The sequence below is a fragment of the Camelus bactrianus genome, chromosome 3 (genome assembly GCF_048773025.1).
Source record: "Camelus bactrianus isolate YW-2024 breed Bactrian camel chromosome 3, ASM4877302v1, whole genome shotgun sequence".
Classification (NCBI taxonomy): domain Eukaryota; kingdom Metazoa; phylum Chordata; class Mammalia; order Artiodactyla; family Camelidae; genus Camelus; species Camelus bactrianus.
Genome location: NC_133541.1, coordinates 80,072,530 through 80,096,983, shown reverse-complemented (window position 1 = coordinate 80,096,983; position 24,454 = coordinate 80,072,530). Strand labels below are relative to the sequence as shown.

The window sequence follows — 24,454 nt, the reverse complement described above, 5'->3', positions numbered from 1 at the left end:
AATAAGCAGCTGTGTGACTGACAAGACCTGGTGTAGCTAAAAATTCTCATTAATAAGAACAAATGAAATATATCAAGAAACCAGGGTAGCTGCACAGGGAATCCCTGAGGGAGCCACATTTTACAGATATTTATTAAAAAATGGAAGTAGGAGCATATGGACTAGGAGAAAACACAGCCAAATGACATGAATCTTTGAACATGTCCAGAAGTCAAAACCAAAAAAAGAAAAAGGCCTAAAGTAACATGGGGGTACTTTAAATTTGACCTGATGGAGAGCATTAAGACAATGTACGAACTCCTCTCAGTACCGATGAGGCTATGCTAAGAATGAACCTGCTTGCTTTGAATATATGCAGACCTGCAAGCCTAGAGAAACAAGGAACAAGGTAACAGCAGCTTGCCAATGTCATTAAGAATCTGTCAATAATTATTTGGACAATTACAGTGAATTCCAGATATAACAGATCGCTGGACAAAAGAAAACATGGCCTCAATTAATAAGAGTGCTGCCTGGTTCACTAACAATCTGAATTTATCTCTGTGTTGCATTGGCCGTTTTAAGCCATCCTTTGGCCATGTCTTTCACACTGTTGTCTGTCACATAAGCGTGCTCTATAGTGGATGGACATGTCCTCCTCAAAAGTTCTTACTAAGCAGCTGCAGAAAATGCTAATTCTATCCCCAGATATACATTTATTTTAAAATACAGAGACTTCATCTTCCCTTTAAAAGAGTTACTTCCACTCCAACATTCTTAGGTAAATATCTGTTACCAGAAACTTCTCACCCAGGGGGGCAATTTCTCTTTCTACGTCTGCAGCCCAGCAGGCTTCCCTCCCATGTACCTCCACTCCTCTTCGTTTTTTCTCTCTTCAAGAAGTAGGGCGCTTCATATGTCTCTCCTTTTTATTAGGAAGAGTAAATTCCAGTGTTGAATCTAAGCTCAACATAAATCCTCCAGGGGGCAGTGCAGAGAGCTTATTCCCTCTGTATCACCAGTAAACACCCCTCCCAACAGGGCCGTCCCTAGGATGTGAGGGGCCCTTGGCAAATAATTTTTGTGGTACCCTTGTCTAATACTACAGATTTCATTTTAAAAATGTAAAACAGAATTCATGGGCTCATCTAACGTATAGTGATTTTTCAATGAAAACACAGACTAATGGGTAGAGTAGAGACACGTTAGTTTCTTTTCCAATCAGTTCACGAGAAGTTTCTTAGTGTTTAGGTGCCAACTTTTCCTGCTCAGGTCCAGAAACCATCAATTCAAGTTTTTTACTGCCATATGCATCATTTCTGGCTAATTTCGTATCACCCACTGTGAGAAAAAAGTAGCAGAGCTATTATTACTCACAATGCCATGACTACTCACAACCTGTTTTTACTGAAAAAAATGTAGTTCTTCTTGCCTCTGCAGCTCCCTATTTCCATTTATTTAATGCTGGTTACATCATTACTCCTGACACTACATCATCCATTGTGCTGCCCATGAATTCTAGCTTCCAATGACTCTCACAAGTTTTCATTGGGCTTCACTCACCATGCCCACAAATGCAAGTCTTACAAAAAAGATGCAGGGAAATGCAAGTGATAATTTGTTTTCTAGTCAAGCTAAATTTACTACACAGAATTACATTGTATAAATATAGAACAACACTTTCTACACCCATATTTCTCCTCTGAACTCTTTAATATATAACCACGGCATTCCTAGAATGTGACTGATTCTCCGTGTTGGCCTCACCCTTGTCTTCCATACACTGCCACAAGTGGCGAGGATAAAAGGAACATTTGCATTAGGGCAAGGAAGGTCTTTCCCTTGTCCAGCGACCTGGGGAAGCATGATGTCACCATACTGATCAGAGGCAAGAGAGGATATCAGATGGAAGAGATCACTGGCACTGCAGAGAGCAATGGTCTCCAAATACCTGAAGGGATACAGGTACAGCTACCCCCACGGGGCAGCCCAGCATGTGATGTGGAGCCTCTGGAGGGCATGTGGCAACTTCCCTGGGCGCCAACAGCAAGGGGTCATATAAAGAATGTCTGCCTCCACACCTACTGTCCTCAGGGGTTGGAGGCTGGAAGTGATCCTTCAGCCATGACATGGACAGCAAGAGTCAATACACAGGTCCATATACATGGCTCAAGGCCAAGAGATACTGGTGGACCAGAGGTACCCTCAGGGCCCTAAACTTGTCCTATATTCCAACATGTGTGGAAGCTGCACGAAATGATTATGTGAGCTCCATTCAGACAGTCCCATCTTGTGTGAGCTCACCAAAAAAATACCGCACTGGCCAGAAGGAATAACCAGCTTTCCAGGCTACCCTTCTGGAGGCAAGGTCCAGCCATATGAGCCAGCCACGGAGTCCTGATATGACCCCGTAGTATAAGTTACACAGTGCTTCGGATATCTGGTCGGCTCATTATATGATGTGGAGAGCTGCAGACACCCCATATGGGAGAAATTGAGACTGGGACTCACTCATGTCCCAATCCAGGCTCAGGGACCATGATCAGATAGCACTAAAAGCCCTCAGGACAGTTCCAGGCATCAGCAGGGGATCTAGAAATTCTAAGGGAAGGTACAGTCAAGGCACAAGGCACCTGAGGTTTGGAGCCCCACTTTCCCAAATCTAAGGGTAGTACTGCTCCCAGACACAGCAACTCATACTTTCAACTACACGAGGAAATAAATAAATATATACATACATAACCAAATAAATAAGCCAGCCAGCCCCGTCCAGATTTATGCAGCGTACACAGACGTACAACCTGTATCTCTCAGTTTATTTTAAACTAAATTTAGTATTTCAGTATTTCTTGACACTCCACAAAATCGGAAGGTGTCTCACAATCGGAATATGGAAAATAATTACCACTCACCCTAATTTACTATTTACTTTATGATTGATGGGATCAAAGCCAAACAAGGTATCATTCACTTGTCATGTCACCACCACCTCTGCACCTACAGCCCACTTCCTACCGCTCACCAGGGCGCCACACTACAAAGTGGCCTCCCTCACACTGCATCCAATGCAGTGACCTTGATTTCCTGGGCACCGTGTAAGGTATTGTTCACCACCAGGTCTCAGTCAATACTTTCCAAATAAACAACCCAAATTCCCATAACCCGGAAGACTCTGAGAGTTCACTTGGCTCAGTTCAACATTCCATGGGGGTGATGATACAGCAGAAGTTGATGGCATTATGAACATGACAAGCTAGGTCTTGAAACCAAGAGAATCCTGGAGAACCTCAGCACTGACCTCAGTGAGGGGGTAAACAGACAGGCAGCGGTGATCACTCCAACATAATCCTATTAATCACAACAGCCCCAGAATAAAACAGGAGGCGGCCAAGATTACTGCAGCAGCACTAAATTAACTTCCTCCACTACTGTCACACAGGAGGAAATGATTCATCACACTGAAGCCTCGAGCTCATTTTCCACATGAAAAATGAACGTAAGTATAATTTAATGAAACCTCAGAAAACAGGTACATTTCCATAATGTTTGGGGATGTATTTTAAAAATCTAGAACTTCCTGGCTAAATGATGATCAAAGACTGCTGTACTGCCCTAAATGAAGTTCATTTTAAAAGAGCTACTTTTGGCCTTTCCTGACATGGATTCCCTATGCACTCTTCACTGAATAAACAAACAATTTTGCCTCTGTGTGTGCGTGTCTGTCTTTTTGCTCTTGGTGACTTTCCGTGTTTTAATGGCATATGATAATTATCTCCAGCAGTTCAACTGTCCTCAGACCCTCCCTATACCAGACACCAAGACACAGTAAACCTGCCTCGGTTTCTCCATTAGCTTGGCCACCTAAATACAGTGTTCAGGCTACAGTCATTTTGCTCCATGTTGAAGGCTTTTTGGCGCTCTACAGATTTCACAGACAATTTCTGCTATTCTCAAATACTGGAGCAAATGAACCATATGCTATTCAAAGAGGCTGGAAAGGACAAGGGAGATACCAGTGCAGACTAGGGGTCCGCACTGGGAGCTTTTTAGAACATGCTGATCTTACGTTGAGTTTTGAAGAAAAGAGAGGATGCGACCAGATGGAGAGAAGGAAGAAATGTGTTCCAAGAGGGAGGATTAGAACGCCCAAGGCTTAGGGGCAGAAAACAGAGGGGGCCTGAGAGATGGGAAGCCAGATGTTCCTGAATGTGGGAAAGTGAGAAGGATGCCATCAGCCATGGCCTGGAAAACGTGGTTTGGGTTTTGCTTGACAGACCAAGGTTATACAGTAGGTATGTATGGATGACTTTGATTCACGTTATCAGTGTTTCTAGCATAATGTGTGTGTGTCTGTAAATTTGACTGTTACTGGTGATGTATTGATGTGCTGTGATTGTTCGGGGAAGGTGATGGGGAATGAATTCCAAGTAACTCACAACAGCACCAGGGCTCGTGGAACGCAAGAGTCACAGATTTGCCTTTTTACCAGGCTGGAGAAACTCTATAGAGGAAGTCCTTTTTACAGCTCTCCAGTGCTACAGCTGTACTGCTGTCCCAGCTAAAGGCTCTGCGTGCAGAGTAGCTCCGTAAGACACAAGGCAGGACCAGCCTCTCATCTTTTCTGCAGGTATGTCTGTCTGACGTACTCCAGCCTCTACCACGTACTACTTTGTAACTGTGGGCAAGCCAATTCACCTTCCTGGGCTTCTTTCCTCAGCGCTAAAGTCAGAAGGATAACAGTACATACCTGTGGAGATGAGATGATGGAATACATGGCAAACACATGGCAAACACGCAGCACAGTGCCTTACACAACATGAGGGCTCAGTGACTATTAATAGCATTGTTATCCCAGTTTGGGATCACCTGGTTCTTCCTACCCAGAAAGCTTCCCTTCCTCTTGTCAGTGAGTTCTCTCAATGTTCCCACTCCCTTCAGGACAGGTTAAGTCCAATTTCCTCCAAGACCCCGGGTTTGTCACTTTTCTGGGTACCTGAGCCCACACACACTCACAGACAGTCCAGTCCCATGGGCTTATATGCTTCCCTGTTGTCCAGTCATCTCATAGGCAGCTTGTTGTCCCCAAGAGCATGTTGCCAACATGGAAGAAAGAGTATCCCAGGCACTAGTGCTGGTCACTCCCAGGTGTTAGGGACGAAGCTGTGACACTTGCAATGTTTACTAATAAAGAAGGCTGAGGCATTCAGATGGTTGCCAGAGCATTTGGAGTGGGTAAGGTGGGAGAACAGGTAAGAATCAGGATGCCTGCTTAAGCCTTGTTCATATGGCTCCTGCGGTTCTCAGAGTAGTCACACCCAGTGCTGGTATAAAAGTGACCAGGCTGACCAAGGTAGAAAGTCTCCCGTCAGGCCCTAGGTGTGCAGCGCTATGGCTACATTTCAGCAGGCTTTCCCAACATGCTTAGTCACGTCCTGATCTCGCCTATACAAATAAAGCCAGAAATTAAATTCCCCTTTTGGCTCTATGTGCACATGCTTTCTACTCTCACTGTTTCTACAGCTGAATGTCTACCATCGTGAAGGTCACCAAGCCCTCCTCACCTTTTCACAAGCAGGGAAGGCAATGGAAGACCATTATCAAACAAGAGCCATCTGCCACTCTCCTTGTGTGACTTCTCATACTCATGGAAGCAGATGGCAATTTTATGATGAATCAAACAAAGTGGTGAGTAATTGTCCAGGAAAGCAAAAGATGAGGACATGTCCTCATCTCTAAAATCCAAGAATTCTTTCAACAGCATAAATAAATTGACAGTTGTTCAAAACCAAAGTCTCTTACTAAAACCAACCAGAACCCTGTAGGGTCCTCCTGGATACCGAAGTCCCTCCAGGTCTCCTGTTTCTTGTGGGTAGGAAAGAAAAAAAAAAGAAAAAGAGGCTTTATCCCCTAGGCCTCCCAAGTTCCAAAGAGCAGACTCAAGCAGTTAATAATCAGGACAACAGAGTCTCAGGACTCCTGGCTCCTCCTGAAGGGATGTAGATAACAATCTGATATGTATCCTTGAGTTGTTCTGCTTCTGCTTCTGCAGAACAACTGCATTTGTTTCTACTGACACCCCCACCCCTATCCAGGTGGAAGATGGTCACTACATGCTGACCACAAACACTAGACCTCAGACTGGCTGGAACCAGCAAGTTGAGATTCCAGAAATATAACACACCCTATTATCCCCTCCTCTAACACTGTCTTTAAAATCCCACACCTGAAAGTCACCGGGAAGTTTGGGTCTTTCGAGCACAAGACACCCATTTCCCTTGCTTGGCCCTTGATTTAAACCTTTCTCTGCTCCAAACTCCAATGTTTCAGTTTGCTTGCCCTCACTGTACACCAGGCATATGAACTCAGGGAAGGTTTCAATACCCCCTTTTCTTTGATATTCCTCAATCCAGAGGGGAACAGATGCAGGATAAGAAAGGAAAGAATGTTTTAATTTAATCACAAACCCAGCAGAGGAACTCTGTTTTAGGGGGACTTCGTTTCAGTACAATTTGCCAGCAAGTAAAAAAATGGATGCAGTCCAAGTAGTAATTTACCAAACTTGAATAACTGGGGGGATGCCACCTATAAGTGTGAATTACTAAGTACTACCGTAAGTTTCAAAGTGGGCCAGAAAAATGCATTTATAATCGTTAGCTATGTGTGCATGAAGGAATAGATATTGCTAAACTAAGTCTTATAGCATTTGCTCAAGTGGGTAAACAGCAACTCTCCGACTCCATTTCTTAGTGAATACTTCCTTCAAGCACTGTATGAATCAAATTTCAACCCAACCCTGGTCAAATGATCACAAAATTAATACTAATGTAGATAACGAAAATAATCCTTTATATTTAAAAAATTCTTTATAAAAATCCAAATTTTATAATGACTCCTCTTGTAATTTGTGGGTCACTTTCTTCAGATAACCAGAAAACTTCCAATTGTTGAAAAATTCTCCCTTTGTCTCTCTGACTACAGAAAAAAACAACCGTTTTGTTTTCCCAGTATTCATTCTCTGTTCCTCTGACAATGGCCCCTTGGGTTTCCTGACTTGGGGGAAGACTGACCTCCTATCTGGGCTCCTGGTGATCAGTTCACAGCCACTTCACCCACAAGGAAATGGAACCAGTCAGATTGTCCCTCGTCTCTTATCTCCTCTATTCTCTGCCTTCTGCCCCATTCCTCTCCATCTCCACAGATCTGCATTCTCCATTCCTTTATTTACATGGCAGAATATAGTGCCTCACAGCTCCTAAGTTTTGTTGTTACAGCCCCATGCTCACACAGACACCTACCAGGTGTCTTTATATCATAGTTCCAAAAGACCAAGAAAGAGAGTTCAGCAAGCACAATATGCCACTGGATCAAGCAGCCATTGCCATGAGTGTAGGTGCTTAGTACACAGTTGGGTGGCCATTCCTCAGAAACATGGATCGAACACCAAAAGAGAGGGTAGACTCTCCAGTTGCATGACACCTGAAAGGTCGTCTACTATAATCTCCCTCTTCCCTATTAATCACACCTTTTTTTCCCTCCTCAGTGTATCATTTCCCAAAACGCGCCAGAATGCTCATTTCTCAAGTGATAGTGTACCATGTTTCAAACAACGTGGCAAAATTTTGGAAATCTGGTTTCCAATATGTTATCAAGAATCTAACGTTTCCATAGCAACATCAGCATAGGTATCATCTTCCATAAAGGATGATGAAAATTATCCAAGTGATGAGGTATGTTTTTCACAAGGGCTCTACCATCAGCCTTATATATTCAGATGCTTTCATGCAAGGTTCCCAGTAGCTAACCCACAGCAAGGAATGTTTATTTGTTGTCTTTATAAGTTGCCCAATGCTAGTGGAGGAATAGTAAAAGCATTTCACAGGTGACAAATGGTTGGTTTGTTTAAAAGGCAAGTTAACAAAGAAAAAGATTATCAGCAAAAATGAGAAAAGTCTGAAGTTTCCTGGAACATCTAAATTACTGTCCACATTTTGCCACTTGGAAGTATGCATTTAATAAACTTGACCATATGGAATAATCACTAGGTTTAGTGAATTTAATGAAAGCCTGACGTATTAATAAATTGATTCAGCACAAAGAGATTCCCATAATAAAGGAGAATTAGAACTTCACACCATGTGAACACAGAGATTCTATTGTTGATAGGAATGCAAGCAGACATCAAATTATTTTTACATTATGTATATTCCACCAACTAACACTGTGAAGGGGGGAAAAAAAAACCACTTTGTGACATAATTTAGTATATACCTCCTCAGAATCCTAGCCACTCATTCAGTTGTTGATCCTGTGTTGCCTTGCAAAATCTTCTGATTGCCTCAGGTTGTCACATAATGATCTGTGTTGCGGCTTCCTCTTCTTGGCCAGATTACAAACTCCCTAAGAGCCCAGTGCCTAGCATGAGAGGACACTCAGGGAATCCTGTTTGAGCAATAACCAACAACAGTGATGTGCTAACTGAAAACAACTAGATTAGCAAGGAATAATCCAGTTTATGATTTTCAGATTCACCCATACAATCATTCCATTTTATTCATGGTCCATGAGGGAAGGCATGTTTCAATTGTTTTCCCTTCTCAGCTGTATCTCTAGAACCTTTAACAGTGTCTGGTACAGACTAGGGACTGGATAAGCATCTGTTAAATGAGCAAATGAATTCTGCCAATGTAGTCCAGAACAACAGGAAGGGTCTGCATCACTTTAACTTCTCATACACAGAACCATCCTTCTGCATATCTACTTCTAATCCAAATAATTTGTAGAAAAGCCAGAAAATAAAACATACATATTAAAGACTTGGAAAGGGGACTTCTGGAATTGGCTGGCTGGAATTATTTCTCCCTGTGGGTCGTCAGTAACTGGTTGCCTACGTATCTTTTGTTTTTTCTCCTCCACGTTAAGTGTGTAATTGCACACTACTCCTTTAACTGATTTTTAACTCAGATGATGGAGGGTAAGAACTGACTTCATTAATCTCCTTACTTATATGAAGAATCATTCAATTAAAGATTCTAGGCAGCTGCTTGTTATTCTGAATAAGAAGAAACATCTTCAAGGACAGCAAGAAAGAGCTGGGCTAGACATGAGAAAGAACTTCAAACTGATTAGACATTGAGAATTTCCCAAACAAGGGTAATAAAACAGTTCTATTTAAGAGATCTTTAAAGCAGAGAAAGCAAAACTGTTTTCAACTTTTAAGTGCAATACCCCCCTCAAAAGACTGTCTTCAATGGGTTCATAAGGTTTCTGTCTGCTGGCTGAGGCCTCAATGATTCGAGTCTCTCTCCATCCTTAAGAAAAGAATCCCTGTCTCTGTATTTGAAGTCAAACCATAAAGCAACTCAGACATTGGCTAACTGATTAAATCCATTTCTGCCTTTCAAGTTTTCAGGTATAAAAAATTATACAATGAGAGGAATTATTTTCTCTGAACTAAGGATGGAGAGAGATGGAGAGCAATGCCATTATCATGTACAGACATGCACACTGTGAAGTAACATGCCCTCACTCCTCTGTGCAAAAGTGGCAATATTTATCTTTTCAGAAATTATTTTCATTCAGTCTGTGGGAAAAAAAACAATGTAATATAGATACTTCCTGTTTTTCCACCCACATACTTACTTGCATTTTCAGCTTTTAATTAGGTTTGTAATATAAAAAATGCTTTTTAAATGTACAATCCTTTGAGATTAGCTGCTTTGTGCAGTTTGTATACAGAGAAATGTTCCAGGCCCAAAGTCACCATAAATAATTGGTGGGGAAAAAAATCAAATTAGATCAATGTGTTTTTGCCAAAGCTCATGTGACCCAGAAGCTTCTTTTCAACTGTACATGGCACCTAGTCCCTTTATTTCCCTTTGTTATTTCTCTGTACTTCTCATTCCATGCCCTTCTCTGGCTGATACCATCCATGCCCAGGAATTTCCAAGTATTATCAGGATTTCACTGATAATTCAAGTATTTGCTCTGGGTTCAAGACCCCCCTAGCAACTGCCCACCTGACATTTCTTTTTGGACGTTTCAAATGCCTCTTGAAACTCACAAATCTAAATCTTAACTCATAAACTGCTCCTAAATTCTCCTCCCCTAAAAATCATGGACCTCTTCCAGGGATGTCTGTCTCAGGGACTGGAAGTACCATCCATCCAGGTGCACAAGCCAGAGAGCCTTCCGTCTCAGGGAGGCCTGCTGATTTACACCTCCTAATGCATCTTTCACATTAATTTCCAATAGCTCCATTCTAGTCCAGGCTACATCATCTTTTACTGCAATATCCATCCTAGTGATCTCCCTGAACTCACTTTTGCCCCCCTTCAATCCGTCTTGACTATATAGGCAAGGTGATCTTTTAAAACTAAAATATACCTCTTCCATCCTGATGTTTTAGGAAAAACAATAAAATCCTTAACCTGTCATAAAACAATCTTTATGGCCAAGCCCATTCCTCTACTATGACCCATGACTAGGACGTCATGTGTTTTCTGTGCCCTAACTTTACTATATGGGGTGAATCAATGCTAAGTCTGACACCTCACTAGACTAAACAACCTTGAAGGCAGGAATAATGTGCATTTTTCTCACAATTTTATTCCAGCACAAACACAGTTAATAGCACCAATAGGTGCTCAACAAAAAGCTGTTCTGTGAGTGACAGATGACCTTTCACTGAAGGGTACATAGCCATCTGTAGGTATGATTTCAGAAAGAGATTCAGGGTACCGCTTTCTTGTGGGACTCTTCTACCTCTCTCCAAATATTTGAAATTCCAAGACTAAGGTACAAGGCCTTTTATTCCACTATTTGAAAGAATGCTCAAAATACAAATGCCCTTGGGAGCTGGAGGGAAATACATGTAAGCCCTGGAGATGGTGTGTCAAACAGAGAGAGAAAAAAAGGAAGTTGAAAGGGAGGCTGCTTGTGTTACAAGCTCCCTGAGGCCTTGGAGGCATCACCTGATGGCAGATCCCACAAGGCTTTCTGTTTCTGGGGCTCTCTCTCCGCGTAGCTGCAGGTTTAATTCCATTCTAATATCTAGACTCAATCCTGTCCAAGGGCAAGAGAAATTGATGGAGTTAGGAATTGTAAGTGCTCCAGAATTCAACTGAGCTTGTCTCGACCTTGTAACTTAGGCATGAGTTCTGTGTTTCTTATCCCAAGCCCTCTACTGAGACTTTTGCCTCAGATCTAAGAATCTGTGCACAGTGGTGATTTCTAAGGCCCATGTCTTTATTTTGATATCCTGTCCAGTCCTGGCTCCTTTCTCATGTTCCTGCAAGTTCAGGACCTGGAGCACTGCTACTAATCCCACGCCTTGACAGGATGTGCTGGCTGCCGACAAACCCCCAGATGGTGAGCCTCTGCCTCATCTGCCTGGGTTCACTATCCCTGGGCTCTGGCAGGGCAGTGAGGAGACCCATTTTTTGACCCCTTCTAGGACTGTAAATGGACAGTTATCATCTGGTTGTCTACTATTCAAACTCTTCTTCCTAAGAGTCTTTGTTCCACATGAATGGACAAGTCTAATTACAAACCCTAATTCCTCCCTAGCTATTCCACCCCACTGCATTCATTTGGTCATATTCAGCCATACTATTACTCTCTATGGTGTTATGTTGAAGAAAATAAAAGATGTGCTTCTCTGGAAAAGAGCTGTGATCATCTCTGAAGCTAGTTGTGGTAGACAGACTCTAAAATGGCCCCAGTTATCTCTACCTCTTGATATCCCATATCCTGTGTAATCTCCTCACCCTGAGTGTTAGCAGGACCTGTGATTTACTTCTAAGCAGAAGAAAAAGACAACGTTGATGAGAAGTCATTTCCTTGATTATGTTACATAAGACTGTAACTTCCTTCCTGCTAGAAGACTTTTTCCATTGATTCAATCTGTTGCCAGCTTTGAGTAAATAAACTGCTGTATGGTGTAGCCTATATGGCCAAGAACTCAGGGAAGCCTTCAGCTAATAGGCAGCATGAGCTAATATTCTTCAAGAGGTGAACGGATAAACAAGCTGTGATATATCCATGAGATAGAATACTATTCAGTGATAAAAAAAAGAATGAGGTTTCAACTCATTCAAAGACATGGGTGATTCTTAGCTGCATTTTGATAAGTGAAAGAAGGCAGTCTTAAAAGGCTACATACTGTATAATTCCATTTGTGTCACATTATCACCATAATAAAACTGAGACAGTGGACAGATCAGTGGTGAGTGGAAATCTGGAGTGAATGGGTGTGTAAATGAAGCATAAGGGATTTTTTTAGTAACAAAACTATTCTATATTATACAATAATGGTGTGCACATGAAAGTATACATTTGTCAAAACCCATAGAACTTTAGAGGAGAAGGAGTGAATTTTAATGTACACGAGTTTTTAAAAAATCACTTAGGAGTTCAGGGAATACCAGAACAGAATGCAGATTGTGACAAAAGAATCTGTTTTAAAAAGCATTAAAAAAAAATGGTGGGAGTTATGGCAAGACAGTACAGACCTAGGAAATATTGGAAATAAGTAGAATTTGTAAGAATAAAGACAAAAGTAACCACACATAAGCACTGTCCCCTACTCTAGGGGTACAGGTGAACAATTCTTTAATCACTATTCGTGTCTACTGGAATCAAATACTTAATTAAGTGGATAACTGATGATGGGACCCAGGGTTCTCACTGGTTAAGTGGGAGATTACAGAAAACCAAGAAAAGCCTAGAATGAGGTGGTACTGAATCAGGGTTGGATGCATAAGTAGGAAGTTAACACAGATTCAGCTGAATATCCAGATCTAGAGGTATGTATATTTATGGGTCCATACATATATTGCATTGCTGTGTCAGCTAACAGGACCGAAAAGCAATGACACCCCAAGAGCAGTAGCATGACTAACACCAGCTATAGGTTTCTAATTACATTCTCAAATCTAAGAAACCAGGGCTCCATGGAGAAATAGATTCAAGGAGTGGAGGTGGACAGATACAAAGTGAGCCAAGAGCATCTTGTGGTACCAGAAAGTAAGGAATTGCTAAAAACAAATAAACAAACAAACAACAGTAACAAAGAAAAACCACATGTTGGGAGTACATTAAGGGGACACAGGAGGTAACTCAAGGAGTGCCAAATGTCTAAAGCTGGAATAATTTGAGTAAAACATACATAAAGTAGTACTGGATTATAATGCAAAGTATGACATAAATACAGAGGAGGCTATACTGATGTAATTGAATGAATGAATGAATGAATGACGATCAACAAACCACCTGTGCAGAGAATTTACCCTTAAGGAGATAGAGCATAACTTTACACTCCTTGAACTGTGGACTGCACCCAGTAACTTTCTTCCAATGAATATGTTACGCAAAAGAGGATAGAGAATGACTTTACAGTGGAGAATCCTGACAAAGAGCACCCTAAACTAGGTGATTAAGACTAGCATCCACAATAAGTCATGTTAATAGTATGTACTTTTGATATGAGGTGTTAAGAAGGGTGACCACTTTACCTCTGTGGTTACCCTCCCAAAAGCCCATAACCATGGTCTAAATCATAAAAAAAAAAAATTCCGATAGAGGGACAGATTACAAAATATTGGGCCAAGACTCCTCGAAACTGTCAAAGGCATGAAAAACAAGCAAAAGTTTGAGAAACAGTCACAGCCAAGAGAAAACTAAGAATATACAGCAACTAAATGTAACAGGATATCCTGGATGGGATCTGGAACAGAAAAATGACATTAGGTAACAACTAAGGAGACAGGAGTAATGTACGGACTCCAGCTAATGATAGTGTATCAGTACTGGTTCATTAATTATGACAAATGTACCACACTAATGTACGAATTTCATAATAGGGGAAATTGAGCGTGGGGTATATGGAAACTGTACTAACTTTGCAACTTCTCTATAAATCTAAATCTATTTTCAAATAAAAACATTTCAAAACAAGGCAAGTAAGAAACTGGGAGAAAATATTTACAGTATGTATGCATATGTATGTATGTGTGTGTGTGTGTGTGTGTATAAATATAAATAAAATACATATATGTCAAACAAATCTAACATATATATATGACAAAAAGCTGATCCAGAATGTATTAAGAACTTCTACAAGTCAATAGTGAAATGAAAAACAACTCAATTTTTAAAATGCGCAAAAACCTTGAACAGACACTACAAAAAAGAAAATATGAAAGTGGCCAATAAGCCCAGGAAGCACAGGAAATGGAGCTCACCAGTACTATTAAGAGGAAAATGCAAATTAAAACTCTGGAGATATCACTTTACAACCCTGGAAGAGTCCAAAGTGAAAACCCACAGCACCAAATACTGGGAGAACGTGAAGCAGTTGCTACTCCCATCCACTGCTGATGAGTGTGCAAGATAAATAAACCACTCTGGAAAACTCCTTGACTGACTATTTCTTACAACTTTAAATGTACACTTACCTTGAGATCCAGGAGTTACACTCCCATTTACCCAAGAGAATGAACACAAATGTCCACAAAATATTTTAAAAGATTTATAAGACATTTAGAAGATTGCTCATTGCAGCCTTAACTACTAAAGCCTCAAATTGAAAATAACCCAACTATCAATTGATGGAACTGATAAATAAATTTTGGTCTATGCATTCAATGCCATATTGTTCAACAACAACAACAAAAAAGTAAACTATTGATATTGCAACAAGATGGATGAATCTCATAAAAATTATGTTGAGACAAAGAAACCAGATTACCCCTCCAGAAATTTAATTATTCTTTTCATGTCAAGCTCAAAAAAAGGAAAAATTAACCCATTACTTTAACCTGTTAAAGAAGTAAGAAATGTGTTAGAGAGTAATTGGAAGAGGGCACAAGGAAAATTTTTGGCGTAATGAAAATACTCTAAATCTTGATAATATTGTTGAATACCTAAACAAAACTTGCCAAATTATAAACTACAGTTCACTGTCCACATATTTTGCCTAAATGAAAAAAGACAAGAGACAGTGTGAACAATTTTATGGTGATGAATTAAATATAGATGAAATTAATAATTTCTTCCATCCAGAAAAGAACTCTTAGCAAACTACAAATAGATGCAAACCACAAACTTAACAAAGTGTTACTGACAAATAAACAGAAAATCTGCAGAAAACATCTTACTGGTGGAATATAAAAACCTCTCCCTTTGAGTTTTCCCCTACTATGGTATTCACAACAAGAAGGTCTGATAAAACCAGGTCTATTCAACACTGCCCTGGAGAATCTACCTAGAAAAAGAAATAAAGATTGGAAACCAAGATAGAAAACTCTCATTATTTGTAGATGATGTGATAAGATACAAATTAACCTTGGGTAAGGCTACTAGATGGTTTATATACCAATTAGAAAATAAAATTTTAAAACAGTATCATGTCTAATAGCTTTAAATATCATTAATTACTTTGTAACAAATCTAATGAAAGAAATGGAACCAATAATACTGCAAAACATCACCGAGAGAAATTAAAGACCTAGATAAATGGAGCTTTTGATTGTGTTATACTCAAGGATTGGAAGACTCAATATTATAAAGTTTTCAAATGACCCCAAAATGACGTATATGTTCGATGCAATCCTATTCAAAATGCAGCAGTTTTATTTTGGGTGGAAACTGGCAAGCCCATTCTAAAAGACAACTAACACAAAAGATGAACACTAGGAAAGGAGATCTGAAAGAAGAACAAAAGTGAAAGACTCACATTAAGAGAGATCAATTTTATTATAAAGATATAATAACAAAAACACTCTGTTGTTGGCATAAGAATAGACAAAAAGGCCATTAAAACAAAACAAGAGTTCCGAAACTTGCCTACATGTGTATGGTTACCTACTTTATAAAAAAAAAGATGCCACTGCTGAGGGAAATAATGGTTTCCCAATTAGATTATTTTGATACTTACATGAGAGGAGAAAATACCTTGGGCCTTAGACTTCATACATAAAAATCAATTCTGGATGGACTGAAGACTTAAATGTGAAAAGTTTAAAGCTTGTAAAAGATTTCCCAGAAGAGTATCTTCATGACCTTGCAGTTGCCAAAGACTTCTTAAACAAAACAGGAATAGCATCAAGCATAAACAAAAAGGTTGATAAACTGGACTTCATTAAAACGTAAAACTTCTGTTCATCAAAAGTTACCATTAAAAGAATAGAAAAGTTACTATTAAGAGATGTCACCAAGTAGAAGATGTTTTCAATACATATATCTGAATGAAGACTCACAGAATCTATAAAGATGTTTTATAAATAAGCAAGAGAAAGCAAGAAAGCTATCTTTTTAATGAGTAAAAATATGGAACAGGAATTTCACCCAAAAAGATATTCAAATAACCAATAAACAAATATAAAGATATATAATTTCATTAGTCATCAAGGAAATTTAAAGTAAAGTAAGATGTGTTATGCATCTGCCAAAACAGCTTAAAATAAAACAAACACAACATACTGAGTGTTTGTGAAGATGTACAGCACCAACAACAACTCTCATACATTGCTGCTATGATTTTAAACTAATGCAACAACTTGGAAATTAATATAACCACTGTGGAAAACACAGTATGGACTAAAGCTGTAAATCCTATGAGCCAGCAATTCCACTCCCAGATAGGTCTACATCAGTAAATGTACATGTACAACAAAATACTTGTACAATACTTTCCAATAAAGAAAGAAACCAAAAACAACCCAAATGTTCACAAACTATAGAATGGGTAAATTGCAAAACTCAAATAATGGAATATTACATGGCAATGAAAGAGAACAAAATATTTCACGTTGCAACATGAAACAACAGGTATAAATCTCACGGATACAACCGTGAGATGGCCAAATATAATGGAGTCCATTTTCTATCATTCCCTTTATATTAACTTCAAAAACAAAGTTCCCCAGGCTACTAGAAGTTCTCAGAATAAAATAATAAAAGATTCCTTTTATAAGGGTTGTTGACTGGAGGGAACACAGAGGAGTTCCCTGGAGAGATGTTAATATTCCCTTTCTTGATATGAGTGGTGATTTCACTGACTCTACACATATAAAAACCCATCTTTTGTGCATTACTATATTATACTTCAATTAAAACACATACCAGAACAAAAGTATAAATCATCCCAGAGGTCAGATACCTATGACTGATGGCACTGTAAAATGCCTAGAATCTTGGCAGAATCAATCCTCCCTCCATGTGCAAACCAACATACGAATCTCAGTATTTTCCAGAACAGTTGGAGAAAAGAATTGTCATTAAAGCAGTTTCCACTGTCACCACCTTATCTCGGGAGTTTGTGGCAAGTTACTCAACAAACAGAATGATTCAATACCAAAATGGCACAAACAGAAGGTTACTCCTGTAAATTGACAATTGTGCTATTAAGCTTAGAAAATGATTAAATTAATTTTCACAAAAAATGTGGCTGATTCAACTGTTCTACTTTTTTTTCTTTAAACTACTGGCTTTTTAGTGTTGACTTAAGTAGCTCCAATTTTGAATCTTTACCATCAGACCACTATTATTTAAATACCATGATTTTAAAGATTCATTACGTTGAAAGCTAATTTAAATACTTATCTTCAACTCAAACTTTTGAAATGCTTATTTGATAAAAGACAGTCTCAACATTGGCCATGTGGTCCTAGGAAATGATTCTCTTTCTGATTTTTATATTGACACTCCACATCTATGTCTAAATACATACACAGAACAGTAATTTAATTTTATTCTACTTTGTTTCCTCTACCTGCCCACATCTTCCAGGTTGTATTTTCTCTACAAATTTGCCCTTGTAAGGCTAGCCATATAAATGTGATTCTTTCTAGAACACTGTGGTTTGAATTCTGCCAAGTATGGACTACCAGTTGTACAGGGATTCTTTAGGACAAGAATACAGAAAAGAATTAGCCAGGCCTTACCAAGTGAGGATGTCAGAGAGTAACATTCTCTTCAAATCTTTTTTTCTTAATAAAATTGCTATTATTTATTCATATAAAAGCATCATCAGTCTTTGACTAAGCCCTACTTACATTAGGTGTTAATAATGTTTAGACCAAGATGTCAAGAAATTGCAACCTCTAAATACATAAAAAATATAGTTTTTAATAAAATCATGGTCCTTGCACCAAAGCATTTACGACGCTTTTTATGAGTTCAAAAGCCTGGGCTCCTCCCAGTGCCATGGAGATAGGCCCTGGGACCCTAAAACTCAACAATTCCTCAGGTGATTCTTATTCTCATTGTTATTAAAGTTTGAGAATCACTGGGTTGGGTCTTATGAAAGGTTTGTAATCACATACCAGAGAAAGAAGGTCCAAACCATAATCTGTTAATCAAGGTCCCCAGCTGGTGGTTTAGGGCCTTTATGGAGGCTGAATTCTTCAAGTATGGTCTCCAGACCCCCAATATCAACATCACTGGAGAACTTGTAAGGCCCCACCCACAGCTACTGAATCAGAACCTTTGGGGATGAGGCCCAGAAGTCTGTTTTAACAAGCTTTCTAGGTATTTTGATATATAAATAAGGTTTACTGACCACTGCCCTAAAAAAAAAATGGTCACACCTCCTTTCTCCCCCACCTACTATTGAGCCATATTGCCACTATATTCATGTTTCCCTTGCCAGAGAACATAACTTAATTTTAAAAGGAAGAGCATAGGTATAAATAGCAAACTAATTCAGAAATCATCCTTGAGATCAAAAACTTTAAGGTACTGCTCCTAGACATTTGTACATTTTGCCCCAACACTGTAGAGACTAAGAAACAAACTGTGCCTTGACCTTTAACCACCTGCTCATAATTTATTATAAAGTTAAAACACTTGCTTTCCCAAGACTATTTTTCTCTGTTCTAAGAGAACTCTTCATTTGCTTCAAGAAAAAATTACTTTTTTCATTCTGAAGATTAAGTCTATATTTCACCTTCAGAGTTCTAAACTGCCAGTCCCTGAGTATTGATTCCTATATTTCTAGGAGATAGAGAGAAAAACAAAAGGAATGAAATGATTCCTTGACACTGTAAACCTCCCTAACAGTTTTCTTTCATTCTGAGAATCATTTTTTGGCAGTCATACTTCTAAATCTCCTGGACCCACAAGAGTTGATATTATCACTGCATGGATACAGAGGTATACACTTACGAATCTAGATGCTTCTGCTAGCCACTACCCCAATTCATTACGCTTTTTCCCCTCTGGCTTTAACAATAACATAGCTAAAATTTAAAATAAAATTTCCTAAAATTATTAAAATACAGAAAAGTATAAAGAAAGCACTATGACTCATGATCATTAACAATCATTATCCTGTTATGAAGAGAACTTGTTTACTTTTTATAAAATAGAAATTAATGCATAGCGAGAAAGCTAAAACAGTACCATGAAGTATAAAATTAAAAGGAAAGACCCTTGCTAGCCCCTACTCTCATTCTACAGTTAGCAACTATCAACAGATTCACGGATTCATATGTATAATTTCATAAAAAATAACGTATGTCCTTTTTGTTTATACAAAGGAAATCATACTATGTATAACCTTAGGAGGTTATTTAAAACATATCACAAGTCCCCTTGTAAATATATTCTTTACCTAGTACTGAAGCATAAAGAACTTCAATTATATAAGTATTACAAATTAAAAATGAAAATGAAACAGAATCACTAATACAGATTTAATAACAAATCTTTTTAGAAAATTTTCTATGCAACTCAATGTGAAATGGAAAAATTCTCAGAATCGTAAAGCTCACCAAAACTGAATCAAGAAGAAATGGAAAATTCAAATAGACCATTACTAGTAGAGATCGAATCAGTAATCAAAAACCTTCTGACAAAGGAAAGTCCAGGACCAGGTGGCTTCACTGGTGAATTTTACCAAACATTTAAGGAAGAATTAACACCAGTCCTTCTCAAACTCTTCCAAAACAATCAAAGAAGAAGGAATGCTCCCAAACACATTTTATGAGGCCAGCATTATCCTGATACCAAAACCAAAAAAGGACACTGCTAGAAAGGAAAACTACAGGCCAATATCCCTCTTGAACATATATACAAAAATTCTCAATAAAATACTAGCAAATTAAATTTAGCAGCACACTAAAAGAATCATTTGCCATGATCAAGTGGGATTTATCCCTGAAATGCAAGTGTGGTTCAACATGTAGAAATGAATCAATGTGATAAATCACATTAATAGAATGAAAGAAAAGAATCATATGATCACCTCAATAGACAAAAAGCATCTGACACAATTAAACATCCATTCATGATAAAAATGGCTTAGCAAGAATGTATATCAACATAGTAAAGACCACCTATGACAAACCCACACAGCTAAAGTCAGTGGTGAAAGCTGTCTCTATTTGCAGATGACTTGATTTTATATATATAAAAATTTAAAGATTCAACAGCAACAAAAACCTGTTAGATCTAATCAATGAATTCAGTAGAGTTGCAGGACAGAAAATTAACACATAAAATCAGTAGACTTTCTATATCTGAAAATAAATTTTTTGAAAAATGAAGAAATCAAACCAATTTACAATAACATCAAAAACAATAAAATACTTAAGAATAAATTTAACTAAGAAGGTCAAAGATCTCTACTCAGAAAACTACAGGGCAATCAATGATGAAACAGATCAAAGAAGAAAATAAATGGAAAAGTATCTCATGTTCATGGATTAGAAGAACTAATATTGTTAAAATGGCAATACTACCAAAGCTATCTATATATTCAATGTAGTCCCTATCCAGATTTCTATGTCCTTTTTTTACAGAAGTAGAAAAACACTTAAAATTTATATGAAAACAATGAAAAATTAAAAATAAAAAATAAAACGTAGCCAATGAAAAATTAAAGTGAAATTGGTGAATTTGTGGGAAAATAAATTAAGTTGAATTAAAAAGAATTAACCTGGAAGTTTACCTGGACAGGTTCAAGTCTTTAAGGAAAAGACAGTTCTTATGTTATGTCATGCAAATTTCCAGGTCACAGAAAAAGACGAATTATAAAGCAAGCATAACCTGTGTATGAGAATTTGGCAAACTCAGTATAACAAACATAAATTAAAAGTTACTGGCAAATCTTATTTGTAAATTAAAAATGCAAAGATTCTCGATAAAATATTAGAAAATCTAACTCATCTACATATTGAAAGAACAAAAGAACTAAAATCAAGTAGGTTTTATTCAACTAATTACAGGATGTTTTAATAGTAGGACATCAATTATCTCAACTTATCATATAAACTCCACTAGACTCCATTCCCCAAGAAGGCAGGATGCAGGACCTTTGGAGTTTTTTACCCCTATATTATATTCAATGCCAAGCACAATGCCTGGGACAAAACATAATTTTAATAAATATGTCACAAAGTAATGAATAAATCAACCAATTAAGTCAATCAGAAAAATCAAAAGAGAAAAGTAATGGTTATCGGTAAGCATTCAAAGTTACTTGAAGAAAGTCAACATCCATCCCTGATGAAGAAATCGTGTTATACTACGAATAACAAAACTTCATTAATATGAAAAAGAAAATCTAAGCCAAATCATCACCAATATTACACTGAACAATAAATTATCAGACACATTCTTCTTATTCATCAGAGTAAGTCAGTAATAGCCATTAATTTTAAATCATTTCTTGAATTAAGCCAAGAAAGAAGAGGTGTAATATTCATGAGTAGGAGAAAAATTATTTGTGTAATACTTGTTTATCTAGAAAATCCAAGAAAATTGTTTCAAAAATTAACTGAAAAAGGATAAGCAGGTACAATAAACTGTTAACAGTAGAAACTAGATATTGGGTATATGAATATTGACTAAAAAATGCTTTCAACTTTTCAGTATGTTTGAAATTTTTCACAGTAAAATGTTTGGGGAAAAAAGATTAAAACTAATAATATACTTCAGCAGCATGGTCAGTTCAAAAGACAAACACAAATTGAATAACTAAACTAAAACCACAGTAACAACTTAGGAAAAATAACAGATGAATGACCATATTTGGCTGACAAAAATAATATAAAATATCTTAGAATAACCATAACAAAAAATGGTAACATGGTTAAAAGAGGAATTTGAAATTTTACCTAACTCAGACAAAGGAACTAAATATATATCGCCAAGCAAAACCAGCTGAGGACTGAGGACTTACTTATTCATGAACTTCCTTCAGGATTAACTTTAATTCCTGAAAATTTCATGAACCTAATAAAAAAAGAAAGCAAATATGATAACCTATTAGCAACAAATTACCTTAGTATTTTTGACAGCAAAAATAATGTGAAGTATATTTGATGTTTTAAAATAAAATTACAAGATAATATGATTAGCTGAAAGTATTACCAGAACACTCATAAATGGGAATATAATTTATTTTGATTTTTTTTAGGACTCTCAAGGTTGACTCATGACATTTCATCAATGCAATTTTGTTTGACTTATAGATGATTGGTATTAACTACTAAACAGGAAGCATCTCAGAACAGAAGCAAACAAGACTAGCAAACAGAATCCTGCCAGAGGAGTTGGTATGCCTTTGCTCTTAGCTTCTTTGTCGTGCTTTTAGCTTTTGCATGTGCAGATGTCTCATATCTAGATGAAATGTCTTTCTGTAATAACTATATTTCACTGAAATATATATTCAATCGAAATATATTTCAATTACCATCCCATATTGATGGAGACCTTATCAATCAAAACACATCTGAAGATGAACTGTGAGCAGACAATAATGGACTCTGTGGCTGTGCCAAGATGAGCGGGACATAGCTGCCCTCGGAAACTGACAAGCTCCAGTCTAGGGTGACGAATGGGCCGAGATCACAACGTAGTATAGCCAGTGACAGAACATTTCCGACAGTCTATAATTGCACTTAAAATGAATAAACGTGCTGTAACTTAACGTGTTCATTAACGAATACAGAAGATAGGGTAGGTGACCCCAGATAAGCCACTTAGCCTCTTGCAGCCTCCAGTTTTTCTGAGCGTTTGTTTCTGCAACAGGACTATTCCTACTCCCTAAGCACCACTCTCTCTTCATCTCCAAGAGCTTGCAGTTAAATCAGCCTGAACATTCTTTCTCCATCTGTCTCACCTTTCTTCATTTTCCTCAGCCTGTCTTTTTCATTCAGACCTCAACAGAGATGAAACATCTTCCCAGGAACCACCCCTCACCCCCCTAGTTCTGAGGTAGATGCCTTTCCTGTGAGCTCTCACAGAAACCTGGTCATGTTGTTTTTATCACTTGTGTATTTGCCTATTCTTGTGTGTATTTTCTTCTCTAGGCTGAGAAGTTTCAGAGGTCTGGGACTGTTTCATCTTTTTTACTATTTTATCTCCAGGAAGCAGGGTGATGCAGTTGGTGCTTTCCAAACCATAGGTGATACCATTCTGTAAACCATCATGTGAATGGTGACTCCTAGAGATGTATGTACAGAATACAATCTGCACTGGGTCTACTGTAAATCTGTCATGTCAAAGTCTTTATATGTTTGCGGGATGAATAATATTAAACCAAATATTCCCTAAAATTCCTCCAATTCTAAAATTCCACGACTATTTCTAACACTTACAAAATAGATTCCAGTATAAATTACAAAAACTGCCAAATTACATCCACAAAACTCATACACACATCAAATAATATTAACTTAGAATTTACAGGCACACTCAGTTTTACTATGCAATCAAATGAATTACAAATTATAGTAATAATAGTAAAAGATATTTATTAAAGCACTTAATATAAGTAGATTAATATACCTGCAAACCTGTAAGTACAATAATAAAGATATTGTACATTTGAAAAAAGACCTACAAGGTTGATATATTTATAATTATGTATTAATATAGGATTCTGCCATCACTATGGACATAGATTATTTTTCACTAAGTGTTTAATACTTTATTATTGTCACTATTCTTCTAACATTCAAATTGTCCAAATTTGGTTACTAGAAGTCCTCTCCTGAACCTTTTGACATCTCCTATCAGTCTGGGGGCACTTCTTACTTTAAACTTAATTTATACCAGAATCTGTAATTTCTGCAAGGAGCTTTAATTTCTTGCATTTAGGAACCAAGGATGGGGCTCTAAGTATCTTAGTGCCACTGAAGACTCATCACTTCTAGACCCTTTAGGCATATAGAACACATATAAACACACACATGTAATATGCATACTTATTACATATATTCATACTGAAACACTCAAGGAGAAACTTCACCTTCTTCTTTTCTCATTCCATATTTTTATTTTCCCTCCTGCACAGAATATTGTTTTCTAAGAATAATACATTAACTTCTTCGATTAATTCTTTAATATACAAAATTCAGCAACACTACACCCATACCACTTCACAAACTTACCAAGTTAATATTTCTTTGGAATTCATTTTGCTCTTAGAATATCTCCTAATAAATGGATAAAATCAGAGAACTATATA

The 24,454-nt window shown here is 37.7% G+C and overlaps 1 protein-coding gene across 4 annotated transcripts in view; it reads right to left on the bottom strand.

Annotated features, from left to right (window-relative positions):
* The window catches only part of KCNN2 (potassium calcium-activated channel subfamily N member 2), a 363,080-nt gene that overhangs the window by 303,994 nt on the left and 34,632 nt on the right, over positions 1-24,454 (bottom strand). For 3 of the 4 annotated variants that reach the window (XM_074360476.1, XM_074360473.1, XM_074360474.1), the window contains exon 2: positions 22,163-22,215. The exons of the other annotated variant lie outside the window; for it this stretch is intronic. The gene's annotated coding sequence lies outside the window, so the exon portion shown is untranslated. The remainder of the gene's footprint in view (positions 1-22,162; positions 22,216-24,454) is intronic. 4 annotated transcript variants of the gene reach the window in all.